The 13,955-nt window shown below is 37.4% G+C and overlaps 1 long non-coding RNA gene across 1 annotated transcript; it reads left to right on the forward strand.

Annotated features, from left to right (window-relative positions):
- Nucleotides 1–12,297: 12,297 nt before the first annotated feature.
- On the forward strand, nucleotides 12,298–13,684 carry LOC126748624 (uncharacterized). Its single transcript, XR_007664780.1, has 3 exons — nucleotides 12,298–12,502; nucleotides 12,554–12,786; nucleotides 13,381–13,684. It is a non-coding gene; the product is annotated as an uncharacterized LOC126748624 (long non-coding RNA).
- The last annotated feature ends 271 nt before the right edge of the window (nucleotides 13,685–13,955 follow it).

Genomic DNA, 13,955 nt, shown 5'->3' on the forward strand with positions numbered 1-13,955 from the left:
TAACGGCAAGTGGTAGGAAAGGGTCAAGGAAAGGAATCCGTAGGATAGGAAAGGATGAGAACAACCACGTGTTGACTGGGTGAAGGATGACGCGGAAGTGATTTAAAAACTTTATTTTCCAAATCTAAATGCTTTTTAGCCTAACCACACTTTTCTTCTTTTCTTTTCGTAAATTTGACGTTGCACTTCACATCTTCTTCACTTGGCGTTTAGTATGTAGCATCACGTATGAAGTACTTTAAGGTCGATTTCCACTTTTGATTAAAATAATAATAATAATAATAATAATAATAATAATAATAATAATAATAATAATAATAATAATAATATAGAACTAACAAGAGGTCCACCATCTACTTCATATGGATGACTTAAAAATTCTTGCAACAACACGAAATCAACTAGATTAGATGCTTAAAATAGTGGAAAAATTCTCTGATGATATAGGAATGACCTTTGCACTGGATAAGTGCCGAACTGTAAATAATATTAAGGGTAAACTACAACCAGATGACTTTCAAACAGAAAACGGTCAGATAATTAATGCTATGGACGAAGAAGAATCCTACAAATATCTGGGTATAAAGCAGGCGCAAAAAATAGACTGTAGAACTATAAAGAATGAGCTGACTACTAAGTTTACTACAAGCATGCGACGACTTCTTAAACCAAGTCTTAACAAAAGAAACTTATTTAAAGCTATTAATACATATCGATTCAGTTCATTGACCTACTCTGTTGGTATTATAGGATAGAGTAAAACGGACATCGAAAATTTGCAAAGAAAGCCTAACACTCCTAACGAAAGCCAATAAGCATCATCTGCGGAGTGCCGTAGAACGAACTACGCTTCCTCGACATATGGGAGGAAGAGGAATGACAGAGAAGCAGCTACCTCAGCAAATTAGTAACTTGCGTTCCTTCTTTTTAAAAAAGGCTAAAACATGACATATTCATCGTGCCGTATGTGAAGGAGACTCAACACCACTTAAACTATAAGAGCTTGAGCTGTCCATACACCATCGCACCGAGCAAGAAAAAATGCAACCTTGGATGGAAAAACCACTACATAAAGGCATGTTCACGAGGTTCAACAAAAGTATGTCGACATAGTGGCGTCGAACTACTGGTTGACTTTGGGACAGCTTTTCCCCTAAACTGAAGGGTTTCTTGTGGCTATCCAAGATCAAGTAATACCAACAAGAAATTATTTAAAGTTTGTCGTAGATGACCCGACGGTATAAAGTGACAGATTTAGGTATGGATGTGAGACAACGGAGTCTATTCAGTATGTCACCGGTGGATGTTAAACTTTTGCACCAACGGAATATAAAGAACGACATGATCTAGTTTCAAAGATACTGCATTAAGAGCTCACACTAAACCGCGGAAGGTATGGCACTATAATTCAGCAGAGTGGAACCATCTTCGGGAATTTTATCGCTCATTCCCTTGGAAAGAAGACTGCTTTAGAACCAATAACATCTCAGAATGTGCAAACCAAATTACAGAGACGATCTTGGCAGGAATGGAAGCTTATATCCCTTTTTCTACTAAATGCGGATCAAACAACAAGCAATGGTTCAACCTGAATTTCAAAAAGGCAGTAAACACTAAAAACGCAGCATGTCGCAACAACAGGATCAAAAACAAACTGCTAAACTGCCCAAATGGAACAAGATCTTTCTGGTCGGTATCGAAAGCCGTTAGTCAAGGATTTGCTAAGTTGGCCTTGCCACCCCTAATAGCAGGTGATGGTTCTATCGCGGTAACAGCAAGGGAAAAAGCCAACTTACTGGGTAAACTCTTCGCGTCCAATTCTACTCTGCAATCGCAAGGCAAAACACCACCATATTTGCCAAGGGTGAATTCATCGATGGGAGAAATTTCGTTTCCCCAACGAATCATTAATAAAATTCTTAAAAGCGTAGACACCAACAAAGCTGAAAACATCTTGTCGGACTTGCATTGTCTTATTTATTTAATGTAACACGACGTTTCGGTTGGTAAGTATCTCCAACGAAGAAGAGGAAACAGCTCTCAGGAATCTCAAAAGTGAAAAGAACATGAAAATTCTTCCTGCAGATAAGGGCAATGCAACTGTGATTATGGACCTGGAAACCTACGAAAACAAGGTTGAGGAAGTTTTGAACAAAGGCGAATACAGGCTACTATCTAAGGATCCGACGACAACCATAGAAGGTCAAATTTACAGAGCACTTAGAAAGTACTCCTCAACATTGTCGGATGCGGTACGCTCTAGGCTGACACCACATTATAGCAAACCTCCACACCTATACGGACTACCCAAGATTCATAAGGAGCAAATGCCTCTGCGGCCCATCACGAGCTCTAGAAATTCGCCGACATCAGAACTCTCGAAATTTCTTTTGGAGATCATTAGACCGATCCAGGGAAATGCAGCATATTTCGTGCGAAACTCTGCCCACTTTGTAGACCTTATTGGAGGGATCGAAGTCGAGACCAATGACAGATTGGTGAGTTTTGATGTCGAAAGTCTCTACACCAATGTACCCATAGGAGAGTCTCTTAACATCATCCGAGACAAACTAAGCAAGGATGCAGCTTTCTCAACTCGGACAACATTGCCTCTGGACGGGGTGATGGAACTTTTGGAGATCTGTCTTCGTAATTCTTACTTTCAGGTCAAGGATAGATTCTACGCCCAAGACGAAGGACTTCCGATGGGTTCATCTCTTTCCCCAGTAATAGCAAACATCTTCATGGAATGGTTCGAGGAACATGCAATAGATGACTCCCATTGCAAAACCAAGCTCTGGCTACGATATGTGGACGACACCTTCATCATCTAGGACAAAGAGGAAAAAGCACTTCAGGAGTTTCTGCTTCGCCTCAACAACTTCAGACAAACAATCAAGTTCACGATGGAGACAGAGAAGCACTCAGCTCTACCTTTTCTAGATGTCCTCGTTAAAAAGGTCGGTGGAAATCTACGAACTTCAGTTTATAGAAAACCAACACACACGGGCCAGTATCTTCACTATGAGTCCAACCATCCTGCAACCACCAAAGTAGGCATCATAAGATCCCTCTACAATAGAGCTCGAACCATTTGTAGAAGCGATGAGGATCTCAAGGCTGAAGTGGATATACCCAACATCTGGAAGCCTCTACTCTCAGGACAGTGTAGGATCTAGAGAGAGGCGTGTCCTCCCCCCCAACTCCTTTCACGGATGACTTTACTTTCTACATCGCTGCACACATCTAGTATATAAGCCTTTAGAATAGTAGTTTGCTGTCAGTTTACACTTGATAACGGTTGGAGATACTTACCAACCGAAACGTCGTGTTACATTAAATAAATAAGACAATGCAAGTCCGACAAGATGTTTTCACTGTACCATTGTCTACCACCTTCAAAAACACCAACAAAGCTTCTGGACCCGATGGAATTCCAGCCCTAATACTAAAACGTTGCAGCAGACGAATTGACTCCTCCCTTATGTAGACTGTTCACGGCATCGTATAAGCAGGGCCAATTTCCAACAAGCTGGAAAACTGCTCGAGTGCAAGCTGTAGCCAAAAAGGGTAAGAAGACGATGCCCTCCAATTACCGCCGATTGCACTAGTTCCAGTAATATCGAAGATTATGGAGAAAGCAGTCAACTGTTAAGATATCTGGAATCATCTGGACTAATCAGCGATCATCAATACCGCTTCTGAAAGCTTAGATCCACCGGCGATCTTCTGGCCTACGTCACACACTTATGGACGGAGGCCATGGAGAAGCACGGCGAGTCCCGCTCAGTCGCTCTTGACATTTCCAAGGCATTTGACAGAGTGTGGCATAAGGGACTACTAACCAAGCTCTCCTCAATCGGCATACAAAACTCATTATTGAATTGGATCAAAAGTTTTCTCGAACAACGAACAATCCAAGTAGCCGTCGATGGATACCTCTCCGACAAATTTAACATTAACCCTGGAGTCCCTCAAGGATGCATTCTATCCCCCACCCTTTTCTTGGTATATATCAACGATTTGCAAGGAACTACTGTCAATCCAATCTACAGCTTTGCGGACGATAGCACACTTATTTCCACATTTAAGTCCGCCAAACCAACGACAGCCGCAAGTTCTCAGAATCTTAGGCAGCAACAAGTAGCTTCAACCAACAACGATATTAGAGCAATCTTGGAGTGGGGCGATAACAAATTGATCAATTTTAACGCTAAAAAAACGCAGGCTGTAGTATTTACGATGAAGACTAACCTTGGTGGCCCGGAGCTAGTTATGGCAGGGAAAACATTGCCAATGAAATCATCTTCTAGGAGTCGAGGTCACCAACAGTGTGTCCTGGCATGACCACGTTGCCGAGGTCGCCAGGGCGGCTTCCAAAAAACTCGGAGTGCTTTTCAAAACGAAAAAACTGTATACACCAGAACAGCTGCTGACTCTTTATAAGGCTCAAATACGCCCTTTCCTCGAGTATTGCTCGCATGTCTGGAGCTCTGCACCTAAGCATAGTTTAAACCTGCTGGATTCTATACAGAAGAGAGCTATTTGTCTTATCGACAAACCAGAACTGACAAAGAGTCTGGATAGTCTGGAGCACAGGAGAAAGGTGGCTGATCTCTGTTTATTCTACCGTTATTATCTCGGTAAGTGCTCCTCTGAGCTGGCAGGCCTGATTCCATCCAGGGCTGTTCCGGCAAGAAGGACGCGTCTAGCAGTTGCGGCTTATCAACAACGAGTCCACTTGCCTACCCCAAGGACGTCGCTGTATCGGGACTCATTCATCTGGAGAACATCTTCAGATGAATGAGTCCCGATACAGCGAATTGTGGAACGGGCTTTCACCTCACATATTTCCCGACGCATACAACCTACAGCGATTCAAGATAAATGCCCACAAATATCTTCGCGCAAGCACCACTCCAAGAGTGGACATAGGACTTTCCTCTTGTGCTTGTGTTTAGCATTAAAAAAAAAACTATGTTAAATTATAAAATAAAATCAGGAATATCGAGTGGGACTTGCTTTATGATCTTGACATTATTGAGGATTTAGAAAGATTTACTAATATTTTAAAGCCAATAACGGTAGGCTGCAAACTAGTCATAAAAACTTCCTTAGTGTCAGAAAAAAAGAAAAAAAAGAATAGACCACATCAGGAATACAATAATGAAAATCTTCTTTTTCTAATTTATATGCTATGCAGATGATATTGTTGTTTTAATTGGTAAATCTTGGGAGGATACATTTAACATAGCAGAGGATCATATATCTAAATTACAGCTGGGGATAGATCAACACACAATGAATATGAAAAAAACAGTATGTGTTCCATTTTCAACAAATAACCAAAATAGCAATGTTTCGAATATTAAGGTTTATGAGTATTCGTGCAACACTAAAACTCTGCAGTGTAAATGTGATGTATGACCTTAGCATAAGGGGCAGTGCATGTTTGAAGGTAATTCAACCTTTAAACATTACACAAAAATATATACTTAAAATGTTTACCAAAAAAACCTAAAAGATTCGACAAGATCGTTTGATAGGGGTAATTAGATGGCGTCACTGGCATACTTCGAAGCCTCACAAAGATATACAATGCCCATTAGACCAAGAATTTACAACCTCTTTTCATGAAGTGAATTAATAATGGATATTAGTTATTAATAATTATTTTTTGCTTTTAGTTTATTTTTCCTTTTTTGTTTGAATCCAAATCTATACCTTTTCTAATATAAGTGTTTGTTAATGTGTAGCAACATCTTGCAGAGTATGTAACAACAATTCAATTTGACAACGTTGTGCACGTATGCTTACTTTATTTTTGTGTTCACGGCAGACGTTGCACCATCCAATTTTTTTGAAGGTTAGAATAGCGTGCTTAGTTTTCTCCCGTTAAGAATTTTTATTTTTTTATTGAAGTTGTCGCCGTTTGTAAGTTTTCTCTCAACTTGTCTTTCAAATAAATCCATCTTTTAACTAGTGAAAGAGTCGTTTCATTGCGTGTACTCTCCCACAGGTTATGGGCCCAGGTAAACTCGGGAATTGTAGGTTGTGTAGCCGGAAATAACCAGGGAAATCGTGAAAGTTAAAACAGTTTGGTGACTAGTAAAAGTGGCGTTTTGGTCGGTAGAATTTAAGTTGGGAGCTGTGAAACGGGAAAGGAAAAATGGCAGTAAACTCGTGCAATTTTGCAGTCAAACCATTTGATGGCCAAGGTTATTCTAACTGGGATTTTAGAATAAGACTTCTGCTGGAACAGGGTAATGTCCTTGAGGTGTTAGAGTAGGAACCACCTACAGATACTGTTCAGCTTGCAGAATTTAAGAAAAAGGATGTTAAGGCGAGAAACATAATCGTGCAGTGCCTGTCAGACAATGTATTGGAAACGATTAAAGGTAATAAGTCTGCCAGAGATATAATGAATGCATTAAGAAAAACTGGTGTATTAAAGTAGGGCTTGCAAACTTAGTTCAATTGCAGAGCAAATTGAGAAATCTTAAGTTTTTAGGCAAAGGTTCTTTAGGGAATTTCATTTTGGAATTTGAAAATACGGTCATTGAAATTAGGGCTTGTGGTGGATTGTTGGATGACAGGGAGGTCATCACACAGCTTTTAGCCTCAATGCCAGATTCCTATAGGCCAGTTGTAACAGCAACTGACATTCTATATTGTCAAAATGAAGATGCACTGTCTTTAGATGTCGTGAAAAATAAACTACTTGCTGAGGAGGGCAGACAGGTTAAAAGCGAGAAGGCTAAGGAAGAGGAGGGCCAAGCTTTTTTCACAAAAAGAAAATTCTTTCAGAAAAAGGATGGCAAACCATTAAGTAGCGGTACTCATTTCCTTTTAAATGTTATCATTGTGGTGTTAAGGGTCATAGGAAATCAGACTGTCCCAAACTTACTAAGTGCAATGTAAGTAAGGAGATAGAAGATATTTCGTTTATGTCTTTTAACAGTCCTACTGATGCTCTTCTGACTGACTCGAGTGACCAGAATTTCTGAAAAAATTTGTCATCGACAGTGGGGCTACGCACCACATGATAAGCAGCAATTTTAATTTAGAAAAATGTCTTTTTGATGGTATAGACTTATACAGGAGAATACAAGTGGCTAAGAAGGGCGAAATACTAGAGGCAAGGAAACAGGGCACTATTAAAGGAGTAACAACTGATGGTAAAAGTGTAAAGTTGGAGAATGTACTGCTGTGTAATAATTTATCTCGCAATTTATTGTCTGTAAAAAGTTTGGAACAGAAAGAGTTTCAGGTGATTTTTGAAAAGGGACAAGTAAAAATTGTTAAAAACTCAGTTACAGTAACAAGAGGAGAACTATTTGGTAATTTGTATATTCTAGGTATCGCACCCCAGTTAGCAGTAAATGTTGACACTATGGTGAATGTGTGTAGTGATGTTAAGACTGAACAGGACTTGTGGCATCGTAGAATGGGTATAGTCAGTTAGCAGTAAATGTTGACACTATGGTGAATGTGCGTGTCCTGTTCAGTCTTAACATCACTGTTAAGACTGAACAGGACTTGTGGCATCGTAGAATGGGTCATAGTGCCAAGTATCCAAGCTCCAAATTGTGTGAAACCTGTTTGAAGGCCAAGCAGACTCAGGCACCATATAAACCTTTGGACGAATCAAGGAAAGCAAAGAGGGTTTTGGATGTTGTTTCAACAGATGTGTGTGGGCCGATCTCTCCTGTTTCCAAGACTGGTAAGAAGTATTTTCTCACTTTTGTTGACCATTTTACGCACTTTACGGTTATATACTTTCTAGAAAATAAGAGTGAAGTTTTTGACAAATTCAGAGAGTATGTACATTTTGTCGAAAATAAGTTTAAGTCTTGTATTGTTAAGTTAAGGTTTGATAATGGTGGGGATATACGTCACATCAATTTAAGAATTTTTGTTCATAAAAAGGGATTGAAGTTCAGTATACAATCAGCTATACTCCACAACAGAACGGCGTTGCTGAGCGTCTCAACCGCAGTATTATGGAGAAATCGAGATGTTTAATCTTTGATGCGAATCTGCCCAAGGATTTTTGGAGTTTTGCAGTGGCCATATCCGCCTATTTGATGAACAGACCAGAAAGTAGCGTCATATCCCCTGGAAAAACCCCTGCTGAATTGTGGAATTTAGAGAAACCTGATCTGAGAAAAATAAAAGTTTTTGGCTGTGTCGCATACATGCACATACCTCCACAACAAAGGGCAAATAACAAATTGGATCCAAGGAGCAAGAAGATGCTATTTGTTGGGTACACAAGTAATGGCTATCTCTTATGGGATTTGCAAGAGGAAAAAGTTGTTGCAGCCAGGAATGTTGTGTTTGATGAGCAAGAGAGGGTGTCTAAGCCAGCGAAGTATTTTTCAAGGATAGAGGAAGGAGAGGAGAAGACAGTCATAGAAGTAAAAAAGCAAGAAAGCGAAAGAGAAGAAACTGACAGTGACTATGATACCCCAAATGAGACCGAAGAAAGTGCCAAAAATGACAACATTCAGGGTGCCAGTGGACAAGCTGGAAGGTCAAGGAAGAACTCTAGGAGGGTCAAGATGCCAAAAAGGTACATGAACTTGACTGGGATTCTGAGTCGAATATAGTTGCAGCCTTGTCAGCAGGTACTTTTGGCAACAATGACGTTCCAGAGACTTATGAGGATGCTGTTTCAAGGGACAAAGAGTGGCAGGATGCTATAAAGGATGAGCTATCATCTCTGGACAACACTTGGGAAATTGTGCCTTTTCCACAGAATGAAGAGATAGTAGACTCAAAGTGGATTTTCAAGGAAAAAGAGGTAAATGGGCAAAAGGTGAAAAAAGCCAGGCTAGTAGCCAGAGGCTTTCAGCAGTCAGACTTAGAAGAAGAGGTCTACGCACCCGTGGCACGGATGATGACTATTCGAATTTTAGTTAGTTTAAGTGTAGAGCAAAACATGCATATAAATCAGATGGATGTGAAATGCGCTTATTTAAATGGGTTATTAAAACAACCGGTTTATATGTACATTCCAAAAGGGTTAAACTTACCAAATGTAGATAAAAGTGTGTGTAAACTGTTTAGGTCTCTCTATGGACTAAGACAATCACCAAAATGTTGGTATGATAGGCTTAATAGTTACTTGTGCGAATTAGGTTTAGTTAGGTCACAGGCAGATCCATGTTTATATTTTAAAAACAATATGTTTTTATTAATTCATGTTGATGATTTGATACTAGTTTCATTGCGTGTACTCTCCCACAGTGTTTGCAATTTAAATTGTACTAGTTTTTTATTTAGTGTTTGTCTGATGTTAATATAAAAAAAAATTACAATTTTGAGACCTATTTTCTAGTATAAGAAAATTGGTCCATAAATTCTTTTTCTCGTGTCTTTATAAAACACAAAACTGTCGGCGCTGCTTTAAAAAAGTATGTACATTGTCAAACTCGGGAGCCTTCAGCCCCTATGCGCTCGACGTTCCAACCCAACCCAACCCAATCATTTTTATTTTAGGTAGGGAATGCGTAAGGCACCAACAAAGTGTGGGACTCACCGGAGACCGGCATACCCACTAAACCACCACCCCCTATCTCAGGGTCTGATGAGGTAGGCACGGTTTCTGCTGGATCAAACCATAGAAAGCCCTTTCCTGGAAACCGCCCATGAGCCATTACTTCAAGGGAATTTGTTGCGATTCTTGCTCTCACTCCGCTTTTGTTTTTGTCTACATTATTGCACCCAGCATTTTCGTGATTGCATTCAAGTTATTTTCACTCTGTCAGAGTAGATACGCAATATTATCGATCCTTATATCTTCCCCGCACTTTCAGCTTGCTGAAACTCTTTCTCTGTCAAAGCTATTGCACCGAAAAATCGTGTGCTCCGGAGTATCTATTTCAGTTTTCCGTTTCTCTGGTAAATTTCTAAAGGTAGGTACCAAAAGAACCATGTCCCATCAGGGTCTGGGTTGTAAAATAATTCAGTGTTCCCCATTTCCTTTCTGCCCAACTATGAACATCTTTCACAAACATTTTCATCCAGCCCTGATACATGTTCCATGCGTCTTGCCGTTTCGCGTAAGTCTTCTGCCTTGCCTCCTCCCTGTACTCCTTTCCCCTCTCGTATATCCTAACCCTTTCTTCAATCAGCAGTTCTATACAACCCAACCCAACCCAACTCAATTCCACTCAACTCAACTCAACTCAACTCAACTCAACTCAACTCAACTCAACTCAACTCAACTCAACTCAACTCAACTCAACTCAACCGTAGCCGATCGATAGTTCTAGCCTGGACACTTATCCCCGCTTCCATCGATACCTCACAACAGAAGCCGAAATCATGCGAGGCGACGACCAAACTATTTTGATACTCGCTTTGAGTTTTAAAAAGAATAAAAATTCGATATTTAAATTAGGTGGGTAAATTAACAATTTTATTTTAAACTTACTTTTTACAATCTTAATTTTAAAGATTACAAATAGGGGAAGTCTTTATCTCCAAGAAAAATGCATGTAGGACACTTAGGTAAATGTATTATGCATTTCGGCTGTGTAAACAGCCATCATCAGATACAGAACATTACAAAAAACATATACGTTCACCAAATAAACCAAAGAATTTTTTGGTTTATTTGGTGAACGTATATGTTTTTTGTAATGTTCTGTATCTGATGATGGCTGTTTACACAGCCGAAATGCATAATACATTTACCTAAGTGTCCTACATGCATTTTTCTTGGAGATAAAGACTTCCCCTATTTGTAATCTTTATATACGCATTCTCCTACAGAATATGGACTTCTATTCAACTATTAAATCTTAATTTTATTTAGAATAATGCCTACCTTTACTGCATTCCTGTTTAAGCTCAGAAAAAATTAAAATGGATTTTAATTTTTTTTTGTTTTTTTTGATTATCTTCGGAATCATTAAAATTTTCGATTTTTTAAATAAGCAACAAAAATTTGGCGTAGGTACCTACCTAATTTTGTTTTCGGCATTAACATTTTTACGAAAAAGTAATACAGCAATGCCAAAACTTTTCCATAGCAACCAAGATAACCCACAAAAGTGTCAAGAATAAGTTTTTGAAAATTTTTTTTTTTTTCAATAATCTTCAAAACCACATAAAATATAATATATATATTTTTTTATATGGCATATTCTTTTACAAGTAAATAATGTGCAACTTTGAGGTAAATTATCCATTTTCGTATTTTGAGGGTAGACGAATTTGAAACACCGTTTATGTATATTTCTCCAATAAAATAAATAATAAAAAATATTTAAAACATTTATCATATACCTAAAAATACGTAATAATAAAAAAAATATATTATCTTGTAAAATGTAAAATATTAGCTAGGTCCCGCGGTATCTCCACTTAGTCGTTCCACTGTACGGCGTGCGCCACCAAATCTCGGCTTCAATTTTGACGCCACGAAACCAGTGTCACGGCTAGAACTCTCGATCGGCTACGACTCAACTCAACCCAACTTAACCCATCCCAACCTGTTAAGCACATGGGGGGCTTAAGAGAGTTTTTACCATTTTGAGTGTTTTTAAGTGCCTTTTTTGCTAATGTGATAACAGTCAGCTCCACTCTACTTATATACCCAGAGAAAATATTCTTAAAAGTTCCAGAAGAGACATGGCAACTGCGCCTTTTGTTAAAAAGGGCAGTTTTATTTAGAATAATTTAGCTATGTAATCTAGACATACGTAATTACACCTTTATTATAAGAAGAAAAGAGACATATCGAAACAGAGCAAACGTTTTAACAACATTTTTCCGATTTTATTGGAAGTTTTTGTTTTTTCTACATTTTTTCTAGAGTATTTGTGAAAGTAATACCTAACATTTTAGGAAAAACTGAGAAAATATGTCGTCATTTAGTGAATTAGTCCCCAAAAATGTTGATTTTAAGCCACCCAACAGTGCCATTTGCTTTAAATGCCGTAAGTTTCGGTTGTTTTTTCCATTTAACAAAAAAACAGGCTTTTATTTACAAGAAAAGGGCAAATTCGTGTTTCCACCAGCACATCTAAACTAAGCTGGCTTAAGCCAGAAATATCCCTTTTATTGGTAAAGAAGCTGACAACCGTTTGGTAAATAATTACCATCTTTTTTTCTAAGCATCATTTGATGTTACACAAGAAAGTATATTTTGACTTTGACTTCTTAATTATAATTTTCTAGTTTTTAAATATATTGTTGCCAGTTAAGTTGTTTGCCGCACAGCAAGCGCGGACTAACAAATTGGTTGCTAGTTGCTAGCAACACTAGCTTTACACACAGATTTAAAATTAAAGAAAATTGACGTATGTCACAACTTGCCGCTTGTTTTTTTGTGTATCACCCTTAAATTTGTTTTTATTTTATGTTGCCGGAGGATCCCTAGAGAATTGGCGACTATGATTGTTAATACATATACCACATATTTCATAAGTGTTAATGGAATTTAGACGTGATAAATCAAAAACCCTTGCCGAGAAACGAGACAGTGAAGGTATGATATGAAACCACTGTATACTAAAACCTCATTTGCATATGGTTTTAGGGCTATTTGAAGATGACTTGCTGCCACACGAAAATAACTCCTCTACAAGCACCCCGGTACGGGGCGCTAATGTGGGAACTTAATCTGAGGAAGAGGAAAGTCCTTGTTTTACTGGATACACCCAAGAGCTGCTGTGAGATGATGTAGATGTTCTTTGGGATTACAGTTCACAGTCAATGCTTAAAAAGGTTTTTAGTAGAAAGTCGAAGAAAAAGCCGTATTTAACTAACCTTGTAAGTTTATATCTGTAAAAACTACAATTTGAAAAAGCAAAATAATTTCTTAAGTTAACTTGAGTTGGCTTGATATTGTTTATTTTATTTATTCAACATCTTACAAACACCTAAAGGTAAAAAACTTTCACCAAAAAACTTTCTGCATTCTTAACTTTATGTTGATATTATATTTATTATTATCTTATATTTATCAATTCAATTTATCAATGATAGCAAAATAAATAACACAGCCTGATTTAATCTAAAGTGTTTGAAACTTAAAACTAGTTAACATTGCATTATAAGATATTAAATAGGGATAGATTTATTTTCTTTCAAATATAAACACTGCAAATATTTTTTCTGCACATTCTCAATATAAAAACTTCTGGTCCACCAAACTTAAATAGTTTCATGTATTAACATTTTATTAAGAAACTTTTTTGGATTCAACAGATTTCAATTTAATTTAAAATACTTATTACCTGCTATGAATTTAAATGGTATTATAATACACTTTTTTGTAAATATTGTTTTTAATAATATTTAGTAAAATTAGAAAATGCTTTCTTCTAACAACTACTTTTTAACATTATTTTTCATTTTTTGCAGGGATAATCTTAAGGCTCTTTTGGTAGCATATACAGTATTGTGCAAAAAGATAGCATCATTGAACTTTCCTGCTATATATCTTTTAGCATCTATTTTATAAGTAAGGTTTATATATTATTTACAAGAATAGTTAAAGCCTGTTTATATTTTCATATTATCATATTTTTTGTATCATAATAAATAAAACACCAAATTGTTTTATGCAAATTTATTATTCAAAAATATAGCAACAAAAAATAGTTTTGATTCTAAAAAAAATATAACCCGACTAAATTAAAATCAATTCCATATTTTGTGTAGTACCCCTTCTAAAAATAGTTTTGATTCTAAAAAAAATATAACCCGACTAAATTAAAATCAATTCCATATTTTGTGTAGTACCCCTTCTCCTTTATAACATCTGCACATCATCTTGGCATGGACTCAATTAATTTCATAATAATAATATAGTCATTGTTCACTTCTTTCGAAGCCTTTTCCACTATGTATTAGAGCATGTTAGGTGCCTGATTTTGGTGTCAATGTAATGCGATAAATTCTCTATAGGGTTTAGATCTGGCCATTGAGATGGCCAG

This window comes from Anthonomus grandis, chromosome 22 (assembly GCF_022605725.1).
Source record: "Anthonomus grandis grandis chromosome 22, icAntGran1.3, whole genome shotgun sequence".
In the NCBI taxonomy this organism is placed as follows: domain Eukaryota; kingdom Metazoa; phylum Arthropoda; class Insecta; order Coleoptera; family Curculionidae; genus Anthonomus; species Anthonomus grandis.